Source organism: Pteronotus mesoamericanus, unplaced genomic scaffold (assembly GCF_021234165.1).
Source record: "Pteronotus mesoamericanus isolate MK-2021 breed Mesoamerican mustached bat unplaced genomic scaffold, CSHL_Meso_final contig_58, whole genome shotgun sequence".
NCBI lineage: Eukaryota > Metazoa > Chordata > Mammalia > Chiroptera > Mormoopidae > Pteronotus > Pteronotus mesoamericanus.
The window spans coordinates 1689946-1716943 of NW_026555205.1; the positions used below are offsets into that span (position 1 = coordinate 1689946).

Below are 26998 nucleotides of genomic sequence, written 5' to 3' on the forward strand. Positions count from 1 at the left end.
AGTTGCCACTACTTGATATTACCAATATGTTTAATATTCATTAATCTGATTGTGACAATGATGTTATTTTAATTGTTCCTTTACTATTTGTTGAAACTAAACCTGTTTTAGTATGTTTCTTGCCTATTTCTATTATTAAAAAAAACTTTAAAAGACTTTTTGGTTGTCTTTATCCATTTATTAATTAAAGATTTGTAGAACTCCCCCCGCACCAAAAGAAAAACCAAAACAAAACTATTAACCATATTTTAGATGTGTTGCAAATACTTTTCTATTCTATTCCTTGTCCTTTAACTTTTTTCTATGTATATTACTACATGGTTTAATGTTTAATATAATCATATTGTTAATATTTACTTTGTAGCTTTTGCATTTGAATATTTTACTTCAGGTCATGAAAAATATTAGTTCTATTTCCTTCTAAAACTCCTTAGATTCTGCATATTGATTTTTAACTCATCTAAATATGTCTTGTATAATGTGTGGAATAAGGCTGTATATTTTTTTTTTATTTCAAGTAATATGGTCCATGCACCTTATTTGTTGAATAAGCCTTATTTTCCACATTGATTTGAAATATCAACTTAATCATATATTTTTAGACAGACATATATATTTGTCTCTAGAATACTCAGTATATTTCATTGATCTACCTGATTATTTCTGTGCTGGTGTCATGTTGGTTTAATTGCTGAGACTTTATAATGGTTTTAATTTTTTAAAATATTTTATAATTAACTTTGACCTTTAGAAAAATGAATAAAATCAATATGTATTTAAGAAAGGAAGAGAGAGAGATGGAACTCCTATCTTTTGCGACAACATGGATCGAACTAGAGAATATTAAGCTAAGTGAAATAAGCCAGTTGATGAAAGACAAATACCATATGATCTCACCTACAAGTGGACTCTATTCAATAAAATAAACTAACAAACAAAATAAACCACAGGGGCGGAAACATGAAGCAGACTGAAAGTGAGCAGAGGGGATGAGGAAAGAGGACAATGGTGGAAAGAAGGGGAAGGCACTAGACAAAGAACATGTATGAATGACCCATGGACATGGACAACTGAGTGGGAATTGAGTGTGGGATGGATGGAGGGGGTAAAGGTTTAAAAATTGAGACAACTGTAATAGAATAAACATGATATATAAATTTAAATAAATAACTAAATAAAAAGACCGAAAAAAAGGAAGCTTTCGGGGGGATTCAGTCTATATTACAAGAATTCTTAAAATTGGGACTAATTTCGTCATTCCAATCTCCCTATAATACTTCCATGTTGTCAAAAAGCCTAACTCTAACAAATATTGATTTTTACATGATATTAGAGGCATAAATGACATTGTTCAGAATATTCATCCTATGGTGTCCAACCCCTATACTCTGTTGATCATGGTGCTTGAGGATAGCAAATAGTTTTCAGTTCTGGACTTGAAGTATGCCTATTTCTGCATCCTGATAGATAAACAGGCTCAACTACTGTTCGCCTTTGAATGTCAGGACCAAGAAACTAAAGCCATGCTCCAATAATGTTGGACCACATTGCCTTAAGGATTTAAGAGCTTCCCAACTAAATTTGGGAAATATTAGCAAAGGACTTAAGGGATATTCAATTGGAATCAGGAGTTCTTTTACAATATGTAGAGGACTTACTGATATCTATGAGGACTGCTTGCTTAACAACATCACAGCCCTGAATCATTTAGTAAAAAGAGGATATAAAATATCACTTCCTAAGGCCCAGATTTGCAAACAGGAGGTGGCATGCTTGGGATTCCAACTGAAATGGGGTTCTAGGAGCTTGGTGGTGGATAGAAAGCAAGTCATATAATAGAAATCCCGGAGAACCAGAGGCAGCTTTGTGGGTGCTTAGGGATTACAGGGTTCTGCTGAATTTGCATTCCAAACTTTGGACTTATAGCAAAACCATTGTACAATTCCTTAAAAGGACTAGACTCTGAAGTTTACAAATGGTGAAGAGATTGTAAGGTAGCATTTGACACTCAAGGAAAAACTAATTTTGGCTCCCACACTAGGATTGTCCAATTTAAAGAAATCTTTCAAATTGTATGTTCATGAAAGGCAGGGGATTGGACTGGGGTCACTAATACAAATTCCAGGAAATATATCCCAACCCATAGCCTATCTCTCAAAGAAGTTGGATTACACTGCAAAGGGATGGTCGCCATGCCTCTGGGCAAGGGCAACTACCTGTGACATCTTACAGGAAGCTGAGAAGTTCACTTTGGGACAGCCTACTATGGTATTCACATCATAACAGGTCCTAACTCTATTGAAATAGAAAGTAAGGTATTAGTTGATGGCAGGGCATATGGAAAAATACTAGGCCATTCTGTTAGATAACCCAAATGTTACCTTATAGACCAGCACAACTTTGTACCTCGACACAGAGGGAGACACAGCCCTCCAGCATGACTGCTTGGAAATCATTGACCATGTTTATTTCAGTAGGCCAGATCTTTTAGACCAGCCACTGACAGCACCAAATTGGGAATTATGTACAGACAGGAGTAGCTTCATGGTATATGGCCAATGATGAGCTGGGTATGTGGTAGTCACCACACACAAAGTAACAGAAGCCCAAGCCCTTGCACCAGTAACCTCAGCACAGAAGGCTGAACTGATAGCTCTCACCAGAACCTTAGTACTGTCCCAGGGAAAGAAGGTTAACATCTATATGAGCTCCAAATATGCATTGAGGGTAGATGATAACCATGGAGCAATACAGAAAGAGAGGGCTCTTAACTTCAGAGAATAAGGACACAAAACATGCAAAAGAAATTTTACAATTGCTAGAGGCAATGCATCTACTGAACCAGGTTGCCATAATACACTGTCCAGAAGGCCAAAGGGACAATTCTCAAATGAACCCGGGAAACCAATCTGGTGATAAAGTAGCTTGGCAAGCAGCCAGACGGCCATCATGCCTGTAAGCTTTGATTTCCTGCTTGGACTCATTAAAATTTAAATCCCATTACACCAAATGAGATGAGGGACAGTCCAATGAGTGAGGATTCTCTAACACTGACCCTAATTCCATATGGAAAATCAACACACATGGTATGATCTTACTCCCTGAAGCTCTAGTGTAGCCCATTCTCAAACACCTACAAGAAGGAACCCATTATGGAAGGGATGCTTTAATGAACCTCATTAAGCCACATTTAAGGGACCTCATTTACAAAAGACCATTTAGAAGATTACCCAAGGCTGTTGGATATGTGCTAAAAACAACCCTAAGACAGAACATGCCCCAGCAGAAAAGGGAGTACAGTATAAAGGGTTATACAGATTTGAAGACAGGCAAGTAGACTTTACACAGAAGCCTAAAACCAGAGGAAACTTAAAATTTGTATTAGTGTTTGTGGACACATTTTCTGGATGGGTAGAGGCATATCTCACTGAACTGAGAAAGTGAATGAGATAGCAAAACTTTTTTTTTCACTGTTCAAGGTTTATTTGGTGTTTTAGTTGATATGACACTTGGATAGTTGGCTGCATTATTTATGTGTCGACTTTCTTTTTACATTATATGGCAGGGTACACTATTATGATTCATATAGTACACAAAATAAGATCCTTAAGAAGAGTTTAGCCCAAGACATGCAATGTTGGGTTCATACATTGGATCCCAATATGTGATTGACTGAAGAGAAAAAAGTTGGACTAGGCACGTTGGGTAAAGTAACCACAAGTTATTATAACACCCAGTGAACAAGCATCTAGTTTGAAGGGTGACTGTAGTGTGTGTAACATTGGCAGTGGTGCCTTTGAGGAGGTGAAACTGTTTCACACTAACCAGTTTAGGACTACACAAGGTCAGGACCATCCAGCATCAGGATAGAGATGCCGGGTTTTATGAACCATTACTATTTCTATCTTTAGGAAATTGATGTTTTTAGTCATAGATCAGATAAAAGGGACAATATGCACAATCTCCAACTAAAATTCTGTTGTTGCCTAGACAGTGAGGTGGTACATTAGGAGACATTAAAACTGCATCTCCTTCTGGATCCCCCAAAGTGTATCTCCATTCTTCTTCAAATGGGCCTCTTCCTCTGGTGTCAGAGTCACCTTCACGACACCTGAGATTCCATTCTGTCCCAAGATGCAAGGAACACTGAGGAAGACATCTTCTTTTATTCCATAGAGACCATTGATCATGGTGGAAATTGGAAGCACCTGCCTAAGATTCTTTATCATACTTTCTGCTAAATCTGCCATAGATAGTCCAATGGCCCAGGATGTGTAGCCATTCAGTTTGATCACTTCATAAGCACTCTCAACCACCTGTTTGTGAACTTCTTTCCACTGTTTCTTATCTGCATCAGTGCCCAAATCAGGGTGAAGAGTCTTTAGGGAGACACCGGCAATGTTCACTCCACACTAGGCAGGCACACGCAAGTCTCCTGCTCCCCAAGGACCCAGCCATGACAGCTTAATGAGTGAACTCCCAGCCTTTCCCCCATTAGGTAATGGAACCAGCCTGAATCCAGATTGCAACCACTTCCAATAACACAGTTTTTGGGAAAGCCACTTATCTTCCAAGCCACATAGGTCAAGACATCCACTAGATTGGAAACAATAAGCAATTTGCAGTTGGGACTGTATTTTACATTAAGAATGATGCACTTAAAGATGTTCATGTTCTGCTGGACCAAATTAAGACGGCTTTCTCCCTCTTGTTAACATGCCCCAGCACTGAAAATAACCAGCTTGGAGTTTGCAGTCACATTATAGGCTTTGCTGGAGACAATTTTTGGTGTTCTAAGGAAAAGGCTGTCATGTTGGAGATCCATCATCTCTCCCTTTATTTTGTCTTCCATGACATCTACAAGAGCAAGTTCATCTGCCAAGTCCTTCATTAAGATACTGATGGCACAGGCCATGCCAACAGCACCAACCCCAATGACTATAATCTTATTCTGGGGAGTTTGTTCTTCCTTTAGGAGATTCACAATCAGCTGATCCTTGAGAGCTGCCATATTCAACTTAGAACCAAAAGGAATCGGATGTGCATGGTAGAGGGGCCTCGGTGGTGTGCGGTGCTTCGATGGTGCGTGGCGCTGGATCCGGACTTGGTGGTAGCAGCTCCAGTACCGAGATAGCGAGACTTTTACTTAAAGGAATAGTCCCTAGGTTTGGACTTTCTCACAGGATTCAAAGTGACAAAGGACCATTGTTCACTTCAGAGAGCTCCCAAAAGATTGGACAGACCCTGCGAATGTGATGGAAATTACATGCATCTTGGGGACCTCAATTTATTGGAAAGAGAGAGAAAATTAACCACATAATGAAAGAAGACTGGTGAAAATATGCCAGGAAACACATTTGAAATGGGACCAGGGACTCACTGGTCCAAGAAGTGAGCTTAAATTAAGCCCTTTTGAAATGGTTTATGAGAGACTCCTCCAAATCTGTTTTAGGGACACTCCCTTTAGATTTGGACTAAGAGTCAAAAATTAAGCAATATGTACAACATTTAGGGCAAACACTAACCATTTTGCACAAGTTTTCTCAGTGTAAGTCCATCTACCCATCTGATGAGCCATTACACTCATTCCAGCCAGGAGACAGAGTCTTACTAAAGACCTGGAAGACTAAAGGCCCTGAGCAGCAGCTAGCAGAGCAATGGACCGGTCCCTATTGCATTCTGCTGACAACATACTCTTCCCTAAAGTGAAATGGGATCAAGCATTGGATCCACCACACACAGATAAAATGGACACTGCTGGAGGAGGACTCTGATCCTGCTGCTGTGGCTGATGCTGAAAGGGAAATCTTGACCTGCACTCTTGAAGGAGATGTAAAATTTCTCTTTCAGAAAAGGACAGTGGCCCCCAGTGCAAAATGACAATGTTCCTGTTTCTTTATTTCATTTCACACAGTAAGGAATAGATATGATGTGTTTACAAATTTAAGGACTTTTAAATCTTGATACAGAGTTAGAGTATGGACCTTTGTGTTAAAAAACACAAGGATTTTAAGTGAGTTAGGCTAAAATGGTTATTTCTGAATGGGTAGGATGTTTGTGAAAATTTTAGCTTGAAAAGAAAGAAACCTCAGCTCTTGGTTGCAGTTATTCTTTGCCTGCTTTCTTCTGGGGACTTGGTTTGACCTTTGCTTTTCTGAATACATGGGGAAATCTCTGTGCTGTTTGGGGCTTTATGCCATTTGGACCTGATTAAGATTGATTGTGAGACCAGTTGGAATGCAGTTGGTACATGGTGCTTTGGGCCATTTGAACCTGGTAAAAGTTGTTTGGGTCACCAGATGGTGAACCGATTGGTGTGAAACAAAATTCTACGGTTATTCCCAATCCCTCCCTTTCACTGTTTTGAAAGGAAATTGAGGTTTGTAAGAGTTAAAAGTTCAGATTAATTGGGAAATAATTTTTTTATTTTATTATTTTTATTTTTTTCAAATATATTTGTCTCCACATTCCCACAACCAATTTCACCTGCCCCCCTCCTCCACCTCTCTCCCTCTATCCTTCCCCACTTTGGGTTTGGCCATGGGTTCTTTATACATGTTCCTTGACTTGACACTTCCATTCGCTTTACCTGCGCCTCCACCCCACTTCCTTCTTGACTCCATTGGTTTCTTTTCTCTTTCAATGTTGCTGGTTATATTTTCCTTGCTTGTTTGTTTTGTTGGTTAGATTCCACTTATAGGTGAGAACACATGGTATTTGTCTTTCGTCCCTAGCTTATTTCCCTTAGCATGATGCTCTCTAGATACATCCATGCTCTCAAAGAAGGGTAGTAGGCCTTTTTTTTCTGCTACATAATATTCCATTGTGTAAATGTACCACAATTTCTTGATCCACTCATCTACTGATGGACATTTAGGTTGCTTCCAACACTTGGCTATTGTAAATTGTGCTGCTATGAACATTGGAGTACATAGGTTCTTTTGAACTGATATTTTGGGATTCTTAGGGTATAATCCCAGCAGAGGCATCACTGGGTCAAAAGTCAGTTCCATTCTTAGCTTTATAAGGAAATTCCAAACTGTTTCCACAGGGGCTGCACCAGACTGCATTCCCACCAACAGTGTACTAGGGTTCCCTTTTCTCCACGGCCTTGCCAGCACCTGTTGTTTGCTGATCTGCTTATGATGGCCATGCTGACCAGTGTGAAGTGGTAATTCATCGTGGTTTTAATTTGCATTTCTCTGATGGTTACTGATTCTGAGCATCATTTCATTTGTCTCTGGGCCCTGTGTATGTCCTCCTTGGAGAAGTGTCTATTCAGATCCTTTGCCCATTTTTTAAAAGGATTGTTTGTCTTCTTTGAGTGGAGTCCTGTGAGTTCTTTATATATTTTGGAGATCAAACCCCTATTTGATATATCATTGGCAAATGTATTTTCCCAGACAGTTGGCTCCATTTTCATTTTGCTGATGTATTCTTTAGCCACTCAGAAGCTTCTTATTTTGATGAGGTCACATTTGTTTATTCTTTATTTATGTCCCTGTTCTAGGGGACATGTTGGAGAAAATGTTGTTGCACGGGATATCTGAAATTTTCCTGCCAATGTTCTCTTGTAGGACTTTTATCGTGTCATGACTTATATTTAAGTATTTTATCCACCTTGAGATTATTTTTGTGTATGGTGTCAGTTGTTGGTTGAATTTCAATTTTTTGCATGTAGCTTTACAGCTCTCCCAGCACCATTTGTTGAACAGGCTATTTTTACTCCAATTTAAGTTTCTGCCCTCTTTGTCAAATATTAATTGGCCATAGAGACATAGGTTTATTTCTGGGCTTTCAACTGTGTTCCACTGATCGATGTGTCTGTTCTTGTACCAGTACCAGACTGTTTTGATTACAGTGGCCTTGTAATATAGTTTCATGTCCAGTATTGTGATCCCTCCTACTTTGGTTTTCTTTCTCAAAATTGCTACAGCCATTCGGGGTCGTTTATGGTTCCATGTAAATTTTGGAAATGTCTGTTCTATGTCTGGGAAATACGACATTGCTATTTTAATAGGGATTGCAGTGAATCTATAAATTGTTTTGGATAGTGTGGATATTTTGATGATCTGAATTCTTCCAATCCATGAAAAAGGTAAAAGCTTCCATTTATATGTGTCTTCCTTAATTTCTTTCTTCAGTGTTGTATAGTATTCTGCGTACAGTTATTTTACCTCCTTGGTTAAATTTATTCCTACGTATTTTAATTTTCTTCTTGATATAGCAATTGGAATTTTACTTATTTATTCTTCTTCTATTTCATTGTTGGTGTACAAAAATACCTTTGATTTCTGAATATTGACTTTGTAACATGCTGTTTTGCAAAATTTACTTATTAGGTCAAGTAGTTTTTTTGGGTGAGTCCATAGGGTTTTCTATGTACACTCTCATGTCATCTGCAAACAATGATAGTTTTACTTACTCCTTTCCAATCTGGATACCTTTTATTTCTTTTTCTTTTCTCACTGCTGTTGCTAGGTCTTCTAATATTATGTTGAATAGAAGTGGTGAAAGCCGACATCCCTGTCTTGTTCCAAATCTCAGTGGGAAAGCTTTCAGTTTTGCCCATTATGATGTAGGCTGTAGGTTTTTCATATATGGCTTTTCCTATGTTGACTTGCCCCCTTTATTCCCATTTTGCTGAGTGTTTTGATCACAAAAGGGTGTTGTACCATGTCAAATGATTTTTCCGCATCTCTTGAGATGATCATGTGTTTTTCTGTCTTCCCTTTTGTTTATATGATGTATTACATTTATTGATTTGCCTATATTGAACCATCCCTGCATCACTGGGATGAATCCCACTTGATGATGGTGGATAATCTTTTTAATGTATTGCTGGATGTGATTTGACAATATTTTGTTGTGGATTTTAGTGTCTATGTTCATCAGTAAAAACTGGCCTGTAGTTTTCTTTCTTTGTAGGGTCTTTATCGGGTTTTGGGATTAGGGTGATGCTGGCCTCATAAAAGAGTCTGGGAGTCTTCCCTCCTCTTGGATTTTTTGGAATAGTCTGAGAAGGACAGGGGTTAGCTCTTCCTTAAATGTTTTGTAAAATTCTCCTGTGAAACCGTCTGGCCCAGGGCTTTTGTGTACTGGGTGCTTCTTGATTATTGCTTCAATTTCCCCAGCTGTTATCGGTCTGTTTTAGCTTTCTATTTCTTCCCCTTCAGTGTTCGAAGATAATACTTTTCTAGAAATTTGTCCATTTCATCGAGGTTTTCAAATTTCTTGGTATATAATTGCTCATAGTAGTTTCTTACAATCCTTTGTATTTCTGTGGTATCCATTGTTATTTTTCCTCTTTCGTTTCTGATATTATTTATTTGGGTCCTCTCCCTTCTTTTCTTGATCAGTCTGCTTAAAGGCTTGTCAATTTTATATATCTTTAAAAAGAACCAGCTCCTGGATTGGTTGATCCTTTGAATTGTTTTCATCCCTATGCCATTCAGTTCTGCTCTAATCTTGATTATATCCTTCGTTCTACTTGCTCTGGGGCTGATTTGTTCTTGTTTCTCCAGTTTTTGAAGTTGTAGTGTCAGGTTTTTTATTTGAAATGTTTCTGTCTTTTTAAGGTAAGCCTGTATTGCTATGAACTTCCCTCTCAGGACCGCCTTTGCTGTGTCCCATAGGTTTCAGACTGATGTCTGTTCATTTTCATTTGTTTCCAGAAACTTTTTGATTTCTTCTCTTATCTCATTATTGACCCATTCACTGCTTAATAGTCTAATGTTCAGTCTCCATGAGCTTGCACGTTTTTGAGGTTTCTCTCTGAGGTTAATTTCCTGTTTCAAGCCTTTGTGGTCCGAGAAACAGCTTGGTATTATTTCAATTATCTTGAATTTGGTGAGGTTTGCTTTGTGTCCTATCATGTGGTCTATCTTTGAAAAACTGCAATGTGCATTTGAAAAGAATGTGTACTTTGCTTCGTTAGGATGTAAGGTTCTATATATGTCAGTTAAGTCCATTTGATTTAAGGTGTCATTCAGCTCCTCCATATCCTTGTTGATGTTTTGTTTGGAAGATCTGTCCATTTTTGGCAGTGGGGTGTTGAAATCCTCTGCTATCAGTGTATTGCTGTGTATATCTTTTTTGAAGTCATCCAATATTTTCCTTATATGTTTGAGTGCTCCCATGTTGGGTGCATATAAGTTTACAATGCTTATGTCTTCTTGATATATTCTTCCTTTAAGTATTATAAAGTGTCCTTCTGAGTCTCTTTTTGTGGCCTTTGTTTTGAAATGTATTTTGTCTGATATAAGTGTTGCTACCCCTGCTTTCTTCTCTTGCCCATTTGCCTGGAATAGTTTTTTTCCATCCCTTTACTTTAAATTTGTGTAGGTCTTTTTTTCTGGGGTGTGTCTCTTTTAAGCAGCATATGTGTCATCATTTTTTCTATCCTTTGAGCTACCCTGTGTCTTTTGATTTGGGCATTTAGTCCATTTACATTGAGACTTATTATTGATAGGAACTTATTCATTTTTTCTCTTTGTATCTGTGGTTTGCTCTTTCTCACTCTTTTCCTTCATCTTCTTAAAACAGTCCCTTTAGCATTTCTTGTAGTGCTGGATTGGTGGATACGTATTCTTTTAACCTTCTTTTGCCTGGGAAATTCCTTATTTCCCCTTCTATTTTGAGAACCTTGCTGGGTAGAGAAGCCTTGGTTGTCGGCCTTCACTTTTCATTCCTTGGAATATTTCTTGCCATTCCCTTCTCGCTTGCAGTGTTTCTGTTGAGAAGTCAGCTTCTAGTCATATCGGGTCTCCCTTGTATGTTACTACCTGTTTCTCACCTGCTGCCTTTATGATTCTCTCCTTGTCTTTGATATTTTCCATTTTAATGATGATGTGTGTTTGGGTGGGCCTCATTGAGGGCCTCTTGTGTGGGGTCCTCTGTGCTTCCTGAACGCTTGAGATCTTTCCTCTCCTCAAATCAGGCAAGTTTTCTATCATTACTTTTTCAAAGAGTTTCTCTATCCCTTTCTCCTCTTCTTCTCCATCTGGTATTCCTATTATGCAGATATTATTGCTTTTCAGGTTGTCCTGAATTTCCCTAAATGCCTCTTCATTCTTTTTGAGTCTTTTTTCCATTTCTTGTTTTTTTGGGAGCTTTTTCTTCCTTATCCTCCAGCTCACTGATCCGATCCTCTGCTTCATCTAGCCTGATTTTGATTCCTTTCTCTGTGTTCTTCAATTCAGAAATGGTATTCTTCCTATCCTCTTTTGTCTTCTTGATAGTTTCTATGTTTTTTTCCAGGATGATATAGTTTGCCATACATTCCTGATAGTTTCGTTGCAGTTTCTCATAGTTATCTTTGAGCTGGATAAGTTCTATGAGCTTCCTTAGAGCCATTGCTTTGAATTCAATATCTGGTAGTTCACTTTCCTGTGTTTCATTTAGATCTCTGTGGGAATTCCTCCTTTCCCCTCATTTGGGAGGAACTTCTTTTTCTTCCCATTTTTGCAAGAGTTTATTTTAGTTATTTATTTATTATTTATTTTTGCTTCGACTTCAATTTATCCGTCTAGCTTTCCTGACTTTGTGGATTAAACTTCTTTGGTAGTAGGTGCGTATTTTTATTCATTCATTCATTCATTCATTCATTCATTTATTTAATTTTCTTTCTGGGTCTGCCTTTGATGATGTCAGTTGTTGACCTTATCTGACTTGGGCCGTTTGTTTGAGCCTTCCAGGTGTCTACTGTCTGTGTCTGTCGTCTGTGATTGTCAATCTGGTCACTCTGTCCTCCTCTGTCAGACTTAGGAACCACAGGATGGAGCAGTGCCTCCTGATGGCGGGACTATCGTTCCCTTATAGGCTGCTGTCACTCAGGGGAGTAATCCGCCTGAACAAGATGGAGATAGTGGACTGGGGAAGGAGTCAGCACTGTGACTCCTCAATGCCTCTGTCTCCAGTCTCTCCTTGAGGGTCTCTGGGCCACTCTGTGACTTCTTTGGACAGGGATCCACTATTTCTGCAGACTGCATTGTAATCGCGTACCTTCCAGCTCCTGCGCTGGGTTCTGCCTCTTTGGGGGTGTGGCCTGCCTGCGCAAATGGGGACTACGGAATGGGGAGGGACTCTGCTCTGGAGATCTCAGATAATCCTCCAGTTCTTTCCCCAACCCCTCTGTCTCCAGTCTCTCCTCAAGGGTCTGTGCAGCTGTGTGTCCCCTTTGGCCAGGGATCCTGTAGTTCTTCCAGCCAGTCTGCACTCAGCCCCCAGCTCACATGCGCATAAGCTCTGTGCAGAACTCGGAAAAAGCAGGTTAATTGATTCACTTATGCTTTAGCGAGATGGTACCTGCAAAGTGGGAGGAGAGGCATCACCAGGGCTCCACTGGCGACTGTCTCCATTCTCTTCACAAAGTTTTCCTCACCAATCTTTCCTCAGGCACCAGCCCCCTCTGCTGCTGCCTCTACCCAGAGATCAAGGACGGTGGTCGGCACTGCAAATTTTTGTGTTGGCCCTTTAAATGTCTCTTTGCATCCCCAGCCGCCTGTCTCTGGCAGAGAGCACCCCTAAGCTTTTTGGGGTTGCGCTTTGTCAGTGCATTTTACTGGTTTCAGCTGCTGTAGTCTATGGGTCCCTGTTTATGGTTCAGACCCTGTTCTTCTCAGGGGGGTCCAACTGGCTGTTTCAATGTCCCTCTGTTGCTGGTGCCCATGGGTGCCCAGCCCACCCTCTCGAGCCTCCACCACACTTCTCATCTGTTGGGATGTGTGAAAGTTGAATCCACTGTCTGTCCACAGCTCCAAAGCTCCTCTCCCTCTATCATTCCATTGTTTTCCAGGTGATTTCTCCACTATCTAGTTGCAATTCCAGTTTGGTCTCGGGAGGAGGTCCGCGTGACTCTCATTCACTCCTCCGCCATATTTTTTTTTTACTTGCCTTCTTCTTTCCAAATGACAGATAAAGCCGTCTTATCATTTGTAATTTCCTAATGATTAACATTGGTAAAGATAATCCTAATAGAGTAGACTGTGGCATAGAAAAAGGTAGTTTTTAATATCTGGGTAACCATTCATTGAAATGTATATGTGGAAAAACTTTGATTTTACTTTCTTAGGTTCATACTGGGCTAGCAAATTAAATGTAGAAAAGACAGATTAACAGGACAAAAAGCAAAGACATTTTATTTTAGATTCACAGTGACTTAACAGGAAAAAAAGTTTTAAAAAAATTCAGAGAAACAGTTAGACTTGGGGGCTTATATGCCATTTAAGAAAAGGCAATAAATTGTGGAGAAGTCACTACATAAAGGAAAGGGAGTTTGGACTTCTGGGGGTGGTATAATCTGGGAAGGTAAAAACATATGGGGAAAACTAATAGTAGATAAGAGTTGTTATTAAGGTTTGTTCATAGAGACTCATCTCAATGCAATCTCCATGTCTGGTATTAATAGTTGTTCTTTTTCTTGGTATGGGAGATAGGAACACCTTTACAAGGGAATTTTATGCCCTGCTTTTAGGAAGATGGGGGCAGAGACTTCTTCATGTGTCTGCTTTTTCTCAGTTGATTTCTGTTCAAAATAGTTCTATTCCAGAGTAGCATATTTTAGGGTGTCATATACTAAATCATCTCCACAATCAACAAATATTTGTTGAGTGCCTGGTATATGCCAAGTGTTGCTCCAGGTACTAGAGTTCATGGATTTGACTTGTTGGTTAGACACACAGAATAGAAATAAAAAGAAAATATACCTGATATCGGAAAAATAACACAGAGTAAGGAAATTTAGAGAGATAGAATGGGAATACCAGTTTAGACAAATGTACTTCCCAGTGATTTAACTTTAATTCCAGCCTTTCCTTTTCTCCCATTTACAAGAATACATCACAGTTCAAGCTCGAGTAGCATTACCATTGGCATAACATTCTTTTTGTTTTTATACTTACCTCTAAATGTATACTTTTTAAAAATATTTAGACTAAGCATAATCAGCAACAAATGTGAACATGAAGCAGAACTGATCGCAATACACTACATCCCAAGTATCTGATCCTAAATCCTCAGATACCATCAGTGCTTCATAGCCACCTGAAGATTTCTACCTCATCTTTACTCAAAGTATCACTTATGAGAACTTCCTTTGCATTTTGGTTTCTGAAAAGTTCCCTTTTTTCCTTGGCACAGTATAGGGTACGTGGAGGAGGTCTGGCTCCCTCTCCTGGATGCGTGGGTAACTGGAGGGTGCAGGTTCTTACAACCTTGAAGGAGTCTGATAAAGCAGTGTTCCCACAGGCTTTTGTCTGGGCCTCACGGCCTTGAGCCCTGAGTGAGATAAACTGCTCTGTAGCATTGAGTAGGACCTCATGCGCAGCTCATGATAGTTACTTCACCTTCTGGCCTGTTGCCTGCTTTGTTTGGGGGTAATATAAAAGGATTAGGAGCTTTGGACAAGGTGGGGAGTCAGGGCATCAACTTGGACATGGGCTTTTTGGCCTGTGTGACTCCCTCCATAGGGCTTACGGCCTGTGTGCAGCGCAGACACAGGCTTTCTGGCCTCTGTGATTTACCCAGACCTGGCTTGTGCCTGTGTGACTCTCCAGAATAAAGGCATGTCAAGCATCCCCAAGGCTCCATGCATCTTCTTCCATCTACCCGAGCCCCAAGTGGACCTGTTCAGCCTAGAGAGGCTGCAACACATGGTTATAAAACAGAAATGATTAACCAAGCTCAAGGAATGATTGATTCTTTTCTGGCTCAGCTTACAAGCTATTCCTACTTCTTTTTGTTTTCATGGAAGGAAATAGTTGTTATGTGTTCAAGTAAATAATTTTCTGAAAATTATTGTTACTATATTTTACCCTCACAGAAATCATAATAAACATCCTTTTCAATAGCACGAGCAAAATATTAACCTAGTATGACAACACAGACAGTTTTAATATGAGAGGTTAATTGACTTGGCCTAAGTCACACAACTTAGTGACAAAGCTAGAAATTAAACTATAATTCTTCATTTTAAAAGATCATGCTGAACTTTGAAACAACTGGAGGTACACTTAACAGGGAAGAAATAAAAACAAAAGATTTCTCTGAAAAGTTGCAGCACTTTTGAATTTCTTTCAATATATGGAAATAGGAAAATCAGTGTGGGACAACAGACTTAGATTAGGCTGACAAATTCTGCTAGTCCAGGTATTATTTCACAAGTGGAAAACAGTGTTATTTTAAGCGTGACACAAGATGCTTCAAATCCTCAAATACTGTGTCACATCTGATCCAACTAAGGACCCAGCCAAGATCTTTGTTTTACCAAGCTAAGGGTATCATATGGAAGCTTCCCATAGAATCTACACAGCAAGTCTCCTTATGAAAAGAGAAAAGAACATCACTGACACAAGAATGAAAAATTAATTGGATTTATATTTCATTTCCTATCTCTAAGTCATTGCTAATAAAGGAGTCTTTAATTTCCAATGCAGAACAACACTACCTCACAAGCATAATTAAAATCTACCCACCAAAACTAGCACTTTGAAAAATGTAACCTTCATAAACTTACCAGCATTCAGGGGAATAATTTCTTAACAGTTGCATTATCAGCTCCATCCCTTTTATTAAGAAATCTGTCAAAAATGCAGTCTTGTAAAATAGTTATGATTTTAATCTCTCTGGCAATTGGAAAGAGAGCACAAATGGTTTTGATTATAGGCAGAAATGTTGATAAAACTCATTATGGCTCTTGTTTTTCATTCTCTTAAACAAATTAATAACATTTGGTGAGGAAAACCCTGAGGTCTCAATAGTTTTTCTGTATACCAAATTAGTCTCAAATAATAAACGTGCTCTGAAATAATTACTTCTTTTCTAATTGCTAAGAAAACATATAAATGTCTAAAATATATACTAACTTCCAGTCCACATGTAAATATTTTTAGGTGTGAATATGTGAAATTAATGCTAGTCATTCTACTGGATACATGTGTACAGGCACCAAATGGAGTCTCATAGCTGAGCATGTTTCTAATTTTTTTCTCATATCAATAAACAGGAAAAGAAACATATTGGGTGCCCAAGGACATTACAACAGATATGAAAACTCTTTCAGTACAAAACACATAATAGCACATGAAATAGTGCTATGCCTGCATGAAATGAATATTATTCACAGAGAAATATAGTATATTTTTTGCAATGAATCTTATTTCCTTGTTGCTTCTGAGAAAGAAAAATATTAGATGGTTAGAGAATAAGCATACATATTTCACAAATGTTTTGGACCTTAGATGTGTACAGGTACACACATAGAGAGGGCTTGGTGAAATTGTGAAGGCTGTGATATCTGGGCAGGTATTATTTTCTGACCTCTATCCTCCCCACAGTCTGTGTTCTGCTAAAGCAGGTCAATCTGTCTTGAGAAAAACCCTCTTTCATAAACCCTCTATGAATTACTTACAGGGATTAGTTTAATGTATAAAACAGAAAGGGGGAAGGAGTAGAGAAATGGAGAATTTTAAAGAATGAAGAGCAGTTGTAGGGGAAAACATTACCATTTGGAGGCAGTTGGAACCCATTACCCTCTTAGTCTCACTAGTATCAGCAATACCCTCCTAGATTCTAAAGAACTGGGCATATTTAATTAGGTTCATTAGTATACATATGCAACATGCATTTTTAGACTCATGAAGTGTGTTCTTCATCATTCCTAGATTTTTATGCCTGCAAAGCTTTAAAAAAACCAACTACTTCTGCACACTTTCTATTCTAGTTGATTAGTTTGTTCAAGTTTCCTCTCTTTCACTCAAGTTTTGCTTTGATTTATTTTCAATACTCAGTCCTACTTTTCTTGATATCTACTCCCCGGTCTTAGTATGTCTCCTGAAAGGCTGATGTAGTTAATAATCCCTCTTCTTGTCCTGTAGTTTCAAGAAGAGGAACAAGTCTGATGTGCTGGTTTGAATACCGCCACCCTCTTTATCATCCCTGAAAGTTTTCTATCTTCCATGCTAATTTTGATGTCTAAAACTGCAATCTTAGAGTGGCTTGTGGACTCCAAGAGAACTGTATATACATGAAAAATAAAATACATATGCCCTTCTGGGGTTCTATTTACTCTAAATAATACTGTTTTGTTGCAGATTTTAAGAATCAGATGAAATAACTAGTTTCCATAACATTCTTTTTAAATCATTAGAACCATTTTATTTAGCTTACTGAATTGTGTTTATCAATTTCAGAAAAGAAATCTTGTCAAATTACTTTTATTCATTCTAAATTGCCTAAGAAGTGATGTTCAGGGAAGCAATTGTGAGAGAGAAACAGCTTCAGAGTATTTTCAATACATGAACATTAGCTTTCTTATTTTCTCTAACCAGAGAATTCTTTTTTTAAAATTTATTTACTTTTTAAATACATTTGTCTCTGCCTTCCCCCCCCTCTTTCCCTTGCCCCCTCCCACCTTCCCTCCCTCAGCTCTTCCCCTTTGGTTTTGTCCATGAGTCCTTGCTATATGTTCCTTGACTTTCCCCTTCCCTTCCCTTTCCCTGCCCCCCCCTTCCTTCTTGTCTCTGTTGATTTCTTTTCCTTTCAGTGTTGCTGGTCATATTTTCCTTGCATCTTTGCATTGTTGGTTAGGTTCCTCTTATAAGTGAGATCATATGGTATTTGTCTTTCTCCCCCTGGCTTATTTCACTTAGCATGATGCTCTCCAGTTCCATGCATGCTGTCGGGAAGTTTAGTAGTTCTTTTTTTCTTTCTGCTGCGTAGTATTCCATTGTGTATATGTACCATTACTTTTTGATCCAATCATCTACTGATGGGCATTTAGGTTGCTTCCAACACTTGGCTATTGTAAATTGTGCTGCTATGAACATTGGGGTGCATAGGTTCTTTTGTATTGGCGTTTTGGTGTTCTCAGGGTATAGTCCCAGCAGGGGAATCACTGGATCAAAAGGCAGTTCCATTATCAGCTTTCTGAGGAAATTCCACACTGCTTTCCATAGTGGCTGCACCAGTATGCATTCCCACCAACAGTGGACTAGGGTTCCCTTTCCTCCACAGCCTCGCCAGCACCTGTTGTTTGTGGATCTGTTTATGATGGCCATTCTGACCGGTGTGAGGTGGTACCTCATGGTGGTTTTGATCTGCATTTCTCTGATGGCTAGTGATGCTGAGCATCCTTTCAAATGCCTCTGGGCCCTCTGTATCTCCTCCTTAGAAAAGCATCTGCCCAGGTCCTTTGCCCATTTTTTGATTGGATCGTTTGTCTTCTTGGAGTGGAGTCGAGTGAGTTCTTTATATATCTTGGAGATCAAACCTCTGTCTGATGTATCATTAGTGAATATATTTTCCCATATGGTTGGCTCCCTTTTCATTTTGCTGATGTTTTCTTTAGCCGTGCAGAAGCTTCTTATTTTTATGAGGTCCCACTTGTTTATTCTTTCCTTTATGTCCCTTGCTTTAGGAGACATATCAGTGAAAAAATGGCTGTGTGGGATATCTGAGAGTTTCCTGCCCATGTTCTCCTCTAGGACTTTGATGGTGTTGCGACTTATATTTAAGTCTTTTATCCATCTTGAGTTTATTTTTGTGTATCGTTTCAGCTGATGATCCAATTTCAATTTTTTGCATGTAGCCGTCCAGCTCTCCCAACACCATTTGTTGAAGAAGCTGTTATTGCTCCATTTTATGCTTCTGCCCCCTTTGTCAAATATTAGAAGTCCATAGAGACCTGGGCTTATTTCTGGGCTTTCTATTCTGTCTAACCAGAGAATTCTAACTGACTAAACCACTATGAAATGCTCTTTACCTACTCTGTAATCTTTGAAACTGCTATTCCTATATATATACCCCAGCTATCTTTGCTGAATAAAGCAACCCTTCTTATCTATATTTACATACACAGGAACCATCCTTAAAATGTTAAATTAATTTCAAATTGCTTATGTTTTTTTGTTTTTGGAGGGTGAAGTGAGAAGCCAGAGGGCTAGGATGGTTATATTAGGTTGAATAGAACCTTTTAAAATAAACTTTGTATAAGAAAGAGAGTAAAATAAGAAAGAAGAAGATAGACTGAGGAGATAAGGCTATGACTGTGACAGGATGTGATATGAAAAATCATACAAAAGAATAAACAATAAAAGAGAGAATGGAATTGGCACATGAGAAAATACACAATTGAAGAGGACTACAGCAATAGGAGGTAAGCATGGAAAGTGATTATATTTTCAATCAGTACTACCCTATTATGTGGACTCTTTAGAATAATTATTGTGTTCAAATTTGATATCCAGGAATATACAGCCCTGATCTCTAGCATTTTGAACTATAATCATATAAAAACCAACACAAGATATTGTAGTATGATGAAAGCAATTTTGCCCAGGCAATTCAATAGCAACATTGGCAAGGAAAGTGATAGTTTGAGAGCAAATACAGAGAGTTGAGTTTGATAACAGAGTTTATTTGAGGCGGTGGTAGCATTTCCCAAGAGATATCCTGGCAGTAGTAAAAAGCCAGCAATTGGGGTACTGGTGGGAATACTTGTCTGGTGAGTAAACTGGAGTCATTAGGAGAAACTGGACAGCCAAAATTCAAAAATACAAAAAATTAATAAAGGTAAAGCAATATCCTGGGCAAACTCTAGGAATTATGGGCCTGGAGAAAAAAGTGGTGCAAGCCATATAAGAGAAAGAGAAAGAGCAAATGACATTTTGAACACAGTCTGTGACAGGTACTGTACTGAATGCTGAGATACAATGATGACTAAAATATGATCTCTTCACTCAAGCTCATAGTGTAGTCCAGGAAAAAAGATGTTTTGGCAACTACTTAAATAAAGATTAAAGGAGGAATTTATAATTAGGACAGAGTGGATACACAAAGAACCAGTGAAATGGAGAACAGATAATAAAAGCATGCACTCATGGACCACTTGATATGTGCTTAGAAAGTGGTTAAAGTGGCTAAAGGCTTTGCATTGTTATTTAATAAATTTGCACAGTATATTATGAAGTAGATATTAATGTCATGCTCATTTTGCAGATGAAAAAAAACTGAGACATGGAGAACTTAAATGACTTAAGCCAAGATCTCAGTTTGGAAATAGCAGAATTGCTAGGAAGTCTGGCTCCAGAAGCTTTAAGCATACCTACCACATTTTAAGAATAAAAAAATAAATAAAAATTAAAATTAGAACATGAGGTATGTGACTTGGTATTGAAGCATGCATTGGAGATTTTTCAGGTAGTCAAGGCGAGAGAAATGTATTCTAGACAAAGAGAAAAGCATGTGCATAAACACAGAGCCATACCATGGTGCAACCTATACTCTATGTCAGTAAGTATAACTTGACTATTAACACGCATCCTTACTTGACCCTTAGCCTTGATGGTTCTCAAGTAAATATTGTTTTCAGCTTCTGTATGGTTTATAATTTTATTAAATTATCAAATTGATTTTTATGTAATTGTTGCCTCAGTTGATCTAATTTTAAAATAAATGCTATATAAAACTATCTTCTCAATTCCAGATATTTTATAAAATTATATCAAAATAAAATAAATGTAAAGAAGCGGAGTGAAGTCTGGAGTAATAAAAAACATTTCTAAACAATTGAAATTAGCTCAGTTACTTTGATTTATAAATCACATGTCCAAGCTCAAAGCACCTTGCAGGCTCTGCCAAAACACAGACAGGAAAATTTTTGTTCTAACTCAACATGTAGCTAGAGTTTCTGCCTTCCTCTGTAACCTTTTCTTACAAATTATCACTTCTAACTTCTCCTCTTGTGTCATCATTTTCCATTCTCCCCAGCTGGTCTTGTCATCTCTCCCTTTCCTCTTTATAGTTGCCAAATTTCCTTTTGTCAAGTAGCTATTCCAAATTTATAAGCCCATTTTCAATAACAACCTATAACATCAGCATCATAAGACAGAGAACAGAAAACTGGAGGTTGTTTTTTATGCTAATGTATGACAGAGCAATTGTTACATTTCACTTAGCTGGCTAGTACAGAGATTAGGTTGGAAGTTGGTGGTCATACCAAAATTTTGGTTCTGAAATATTTTGTATTGTTAAAAGTATATTTTACCTGAATTTCCTTTTGATTTCTTTTTATGCAGAAGACTGTAGAATCAGACTGTCTTGTTGCACCTTTAAATTTTAGCCTCCTTTTTCTGCTTCACCAGTCTTGTTTAACAAATTGACTTAGGGGTAAATTTATTGTTTTTGTCTATGAAAAAATACTCTATTGTAGTAGTGACTATTGCCAAAAGAAGAATAAAGGAAGACATGAGTATTTATTATACTTAAAAATGACTCATATGCTAAAAAATAAAATGCCTTAGGGCCAGTTGAGAACCTTATGCATAGATTAGAAAAGGATTAAGAGCAGCAATTAATTTAGTAATAAAGATAAAGTGAAATGGAGTTTTTCTTGAATGAACTGTTTTTAGAAAGTGTATTTAACTTGTTCCCAGTTTCAAGTTTGTTTGTTTGTTTTGCTTGTTTGTTTCTTTTACCCACTGGCATTTAATAATTCAGAATAAAACACTTGAATCCCCACATTCAGCTCACCTTATCCCTATGCTATATATGTTTGAATTCCAAGGAGATATTGTTAGTATACTCAAGAAGGTTACAGCTTCTTGGAAAAGATACCAAATATATTGTAACTGCCTGTTTATTTGTTATTAAAGAGGACAAGGATACATGATGTTACTATAGAGCACATAAAGACTGCTTAACATTTCTTGTGTAAGCCTAAGTTCCTTTAGGCATCCAAGAGGAAATTATTTTTAAGAGAAAACTTGAAGAATGACTGAGCTGGTCAAAGAAAGAGAATTACAGGGCAGTGGTTAAAAGTGCATACTTTGGGGAAAGGCAGAGAAGACTTTAGTAAATAAATCCATTCATAAGTTTTTTTAAAAAAAAACAGTGAAAAATGCTCAAAATCAACTTTTTCTAAACTCTGGAAATTAAACAAATGCATACACCAATCCAAAGGGTACTTGTTAAAGTAAAATTGCTGAACCTTGGTAATAATATGAGTTTGTGGTATTGTAACTTAACCTAAATTCACCTCTTCCTTTCTAGGTCTATGATAGCTTTGAAAACTAGTAGTCTCACAAACATGGTAGTTGTAAAAACCAAGAGGATTACACATTCCTGAGAAAGTGGACCAGATTTGGAGCACCTCAATATGTCTTATCTCCAGACCATTTTCACAATTTTACCTGACTGGCAACTACATTGAATTACCTCATTCACAAGGTGGTGTTATTTTACTTGACTTCTGAACTTCAGCTCACTCCACAGAAAAAAAATATATATCCCTAGGATGTCATTTAACCTTTCAGCCATCTAAGGATTCAGTACAAGTTGGGGCAAACAAGAGGCTGGCTAAAACTTAAGAATATCTGGAGAATGAAATGTCCATAGGAAGATTTGAAAAGCTGTGGCACGTTATTGGGGATTTACATTCTTTTCAAGATTTTTATTTATTTATTTTTAGAGAGAGGGGAAGGGAAAGAGAAAGAAAGGGAGAGAAACATTGATGTTTCGATTGGTTACCTCTCCCTTGCCCCCAATCTTATACCTCGCTTGCACCCCAGTCATGTACTCTGACTGGGAATGAAAACAGTGACCTTTCAGTTCACAGGATGGCACTCAATCCAATGAGCCACACCAGCCAGGGCATATTACTGGGGATTTAAAAGGCTATGTGCATGTGCAAGGCTGTGGGCCTGCCAATGCAGAAAATAAGACTGTCCCAATCTTTTACTTTGGGTTGACCTCGAGACCCTGTACAATTAGGAAGTGAAGGCTAAACAGAAACTGTACAACATTGAAAGTGTGTCCCAATACACAAATGCAGAGTCCATTAAAAAAAACTATTTTTAAGGTATTTAAAAATCTCTGTTGAATTATTAGCTAATCTTTACGATAATCAAGCAGAATTCAGTGGCTAGAAGGACTTGTAATATAAACATTACAAAATCAGTCCAGAAAAATCACTAAACAAACATCAATAGGAACAACAGCAACAAAACATAGCAGCAAAAATAACCCTGAGAAGGAGAAATATGATTTCTAAAGTTATCACATTATATTACCAGAAATATCCAGTTTACAAGAACAAAAAATATTGCAAGATCTATAAAGAAACAAGAAAGTATGGTCCAGGTACAGGTGTGTAAAAGTAGACATTAGAAACAATTCCTAAGGGAGTCGACATTTAACTTACTAGAAAAAGACTTTAAACCAGCTATTGTTAATATGCTGAAAAAACTAAAAGAAGCCAAGTCTAAAGAACAAAAATAAGTATTATAAGACTACCTCATTAAATATCAATAAAAGCATATAAATTATACCAAATAACCAAATAGAAGTTCTGGAATTGAAATTGTAATACAGGAAATGAAGAAAAAAAATCCATTAGGGGGGCTCACTATCAGATTTCAACCAGCAGAAGAAAGAAGAAGTACACTTAAGAACATGCCAGTTAAGATTATCAAGACTAAGATACAAAAAGAAAAAGCCTAAAGAAAAGGGAACAGATCCTTAGGGACATGTAGGATATCACCAAGAATATTTACATATGCATAATGGGGGTCCCAGAAGAAGAAGAGAGGCAGAAATGGGCAGAAAAAATATTTCAAGAAATGACTGGAATTTTCCAATATTTGATAGAAAACATTAATTCACATATTGAAGAAACTCACTCCAAGTAAGAAGAACTCAGAACAAATAGAGACACATCATATTCTGACTGTTTAAAACCAAACACAAAAGCAGAATTATGAATAAATGTAAGAGAATAGCTATTCATCATGTTCAAAGGATATTCAATAAAATAAAGAGCTGACTTCTCCTCAGAATCCATGGGACCAGAAGGGAGTGGGAGGAAACATTCAAAGTATTGAAAAATTGTCAATCAAAATGTCTACACTGAGCAGAAATATTTTTTTAAAAAGAAATTAAGATATTCCAAGATAAAAAAAAAAACAGAGAAAATTAATTACTAGTAGACCTGCCCTAAAGAAAAAAAAATACTTAAGGAACTCCATAGGCTACGATGAAAAGAAACTATACAGTAACTTGAAAATACATAAAGAAGTAGAGTACTGCTAAAGGTAATTTAATATGTACATAAAAAAGACAGTATAGCCCTAGCTGGTATAGCTCAGTGGATTGAGAGTCGGCCTGCGAACCAAAGGGTTGCTGATTCAATTACTGGTCTAGGGCAAATGCCTGGATTGCTGGGCCAGGTCACAAGTTGTGGGTGCTTGAGAGGCAACCACACAGTGATGTTTCTCTCCCTCTTTCTCCCTCCCTTCCCCTCTATCTAAAAATAAATAAATATTTTTATGTTATTATTTGTTGAAACTAAACCTGTCTTTGTATATTTCTTTCCTATTTTTATTATTTTTACAAAGCTTTAAATGACTTTTTGGTATTCTTTATTCATTTATTAATTAAAGGTTTGTAGAACTATTTTTCCTAAAAAATAAAAAAATAAAAAAAATAACTATTAACCTTTTTTTAGATGCATGGCAAATACTTTACAATTCTATTACTTGTCCTTTAACTTTTTTATATGTATATTACTATATAGTCTTAAATATTTAATATAGTCATATTGTCAATATTTTACTTTATAGCTTCTGGGTTTGAATATTTTACTTTAGGATAAGAAAAATATTAGTTTGTATTTTCTACTAAAACTCTTTAGATTCTACATATTGATTTTTACCTCACCTGAATATTTTTTGTATAATGTGTGAAATAGGGCTCTATATTTTTTCATTTCAAGTAATAGTGGTCCATGCACCTTATTTGTTGAAAAAGCCTTATTTTACTCATTGATTTGAAATATCAATTTAATCATATACTATATTGTTACATATATATGATTGTTTCTAGAATGCTCATTATATTTTATTGATCTACTTGATTATTTCTGTGCTGGTGTCATGTTGTTTTAATTGCTGAGACTATAATGGTTTTAAATTTTTTAACATTTTATAATTGATTTTGACATTTAAAAAATAAATAAAATCAATCTGCATTTAAGAAAGAAAAAAAGAAGGAAAGAAATAGAGAAAGAACTCCTACCTTTTGCGACAACATGGATGGAACTGGAGAATATGCTAAGTGAAATAAGCCAGTTGGTGAAAGACAAATATCATATGATCTCACCTCTAAGTGGAATCTATCCAACAAAATAAACTAACTAACCAAATAAACCACAGGCATGGAAACATGAAGCAGAATGAAAGTGACCAGAGGGGATGAGGAAAGAGGGCAATGGGGGAAAGAAGAGGAAGGGACTAGAGAAAGAACATGTATGAATGACCCATGGACATGGACAAAAGAGTGGGAATTGACTGTGGGAGCTGGGCAGGTGTAGGGATTGGATGGATGAAGGAGATAAATAGGGAAAAATTGGGAGAACTCTAATAGAATAAACATGATTTAAAAATGAAAGAAAATGTAAAAACAATCTTTAAAAAAAGAAAACAGTATAAAAGTATGTTTCTTTGAATTTAAAATACAACTCCATAAAACAATAATTATAAAACCTTGTCAATGGCCTTATAATAAATAAAGATGTAATGTGTATGACAATAACATATAGGAGGGAAAAGAAATGAAAATATGGTGAACACAATTTTTATTGAAATTCAATTGGTATTAATCAGAACTGGATTGTTTTAAGATGTTAACAGTAATTCCCAGCATAACCATTAAATAACCAAATAATTTTAAAATCTAGAAAAAAGTAGTGCAATATAAAATATCTATTTATTACAAAAGAACACAAGAATCAATTACATAAACTAATAGAACAACAAAAAAGACAAAAATAGAAAACAGCAAGATGTCAAATCTAAGTCTCATTTTATCGGTAACTAGAATAAACACCTGAGGATTAAACATTCCAAACAGGCAGAGGTTGACAGAATAGATTTTTTAAAAACTCATATTCCACCTTCCACAGTCTACAGGAGACACACTTTATATTCAAAGACACAAACATAGTGAAAGTAAAAAGATGGAGATATATATATATATATATATATATATATATATATATATATATATATATACCATTCAAGTAGTAACCATACAGGCAAAAATTAAATAGGGAACTGCTAGTTCCTTTACACATTACACAGAAAAGCTCATTTGAAAATCTTTTCTGTTTACTTTTTATTTTGGTATTGATTTCTACTTTAACTGAAATATGTTCAGAAAATATGGTCTAATCCAAATTCCTTGAAATTTGTTAAAGACTAACTTTTTGGATTAAGTTGTGGTCATTTTTATTTGTCTATGTATATTTGACCAAAAAAATATGTATGATCTAAAGGAAAATAGATGAGGTTGGGGAAAAGCTCTTCTAATGCCTTTAAAAAAAAAATCAGAGTGAAACATGTGAACTTGAGGTACCTATGGAATATTTCAATGGAAATAACCAGAATGCAGGAGGTTATATACATATTTTTAATATATTTTAAGTGATTTCCTTTATTTCTTTTTTTAGGGAGAGGAGAAAGGAAGAAGAAGGAGAGGGAGAGATACATTGAGAGATACATTGATTGGTTGCCTGTTGCACACCACAAGCTGGGGACCTCACCAGCAACAGGCTGTTTTGACTGGGAATAGAGCCAGTGAACTTTTGGTTCACAGAGCAGTGCTCAATCCACTGAGCCACACAAGCCAGGGCATCATGTAGATTGTAAGCAGTGTGGACAGGGATAACGTATGAAAGTTGTCATCACAGATTAGGACAGAGTGAACAGATTGACAATCACAGGAGACAGACACAGAGAGTAGATTCCTGGAAGGCTCAAATAAACTGCCCAAGTTCAGATAGGGTCAACAACTGACACCATCACAGGCAGACCCAGAAAGAAAAGTAAAGAAAAAACAAATAAATAAAAAGACCTGCCTACTACCATGGAAGTTTAATCCACAAAGTCAGTAAATCTAGACAGATCTATTGCAGCAGAAGCAAGCAAATAAAAATAAATAAATAAAT

At 37.0% G+C, this 26998-nt stretch overlaps 1 pseudogene; it reads right to left on the reverse strand.

Annotated features, from left to right (window-relative positions):
* Window positions 1–4016: 4016 nt before the first annotated feature.
* On the reverse strand, window positions 4017–5011 carry LOC129076234 (L-lactate dehydrogenase A chain-like; annotated as a pseudogene).
* Between the last annotated feature and the right edge of the window lie 21987 nt (window positions 5012–26998).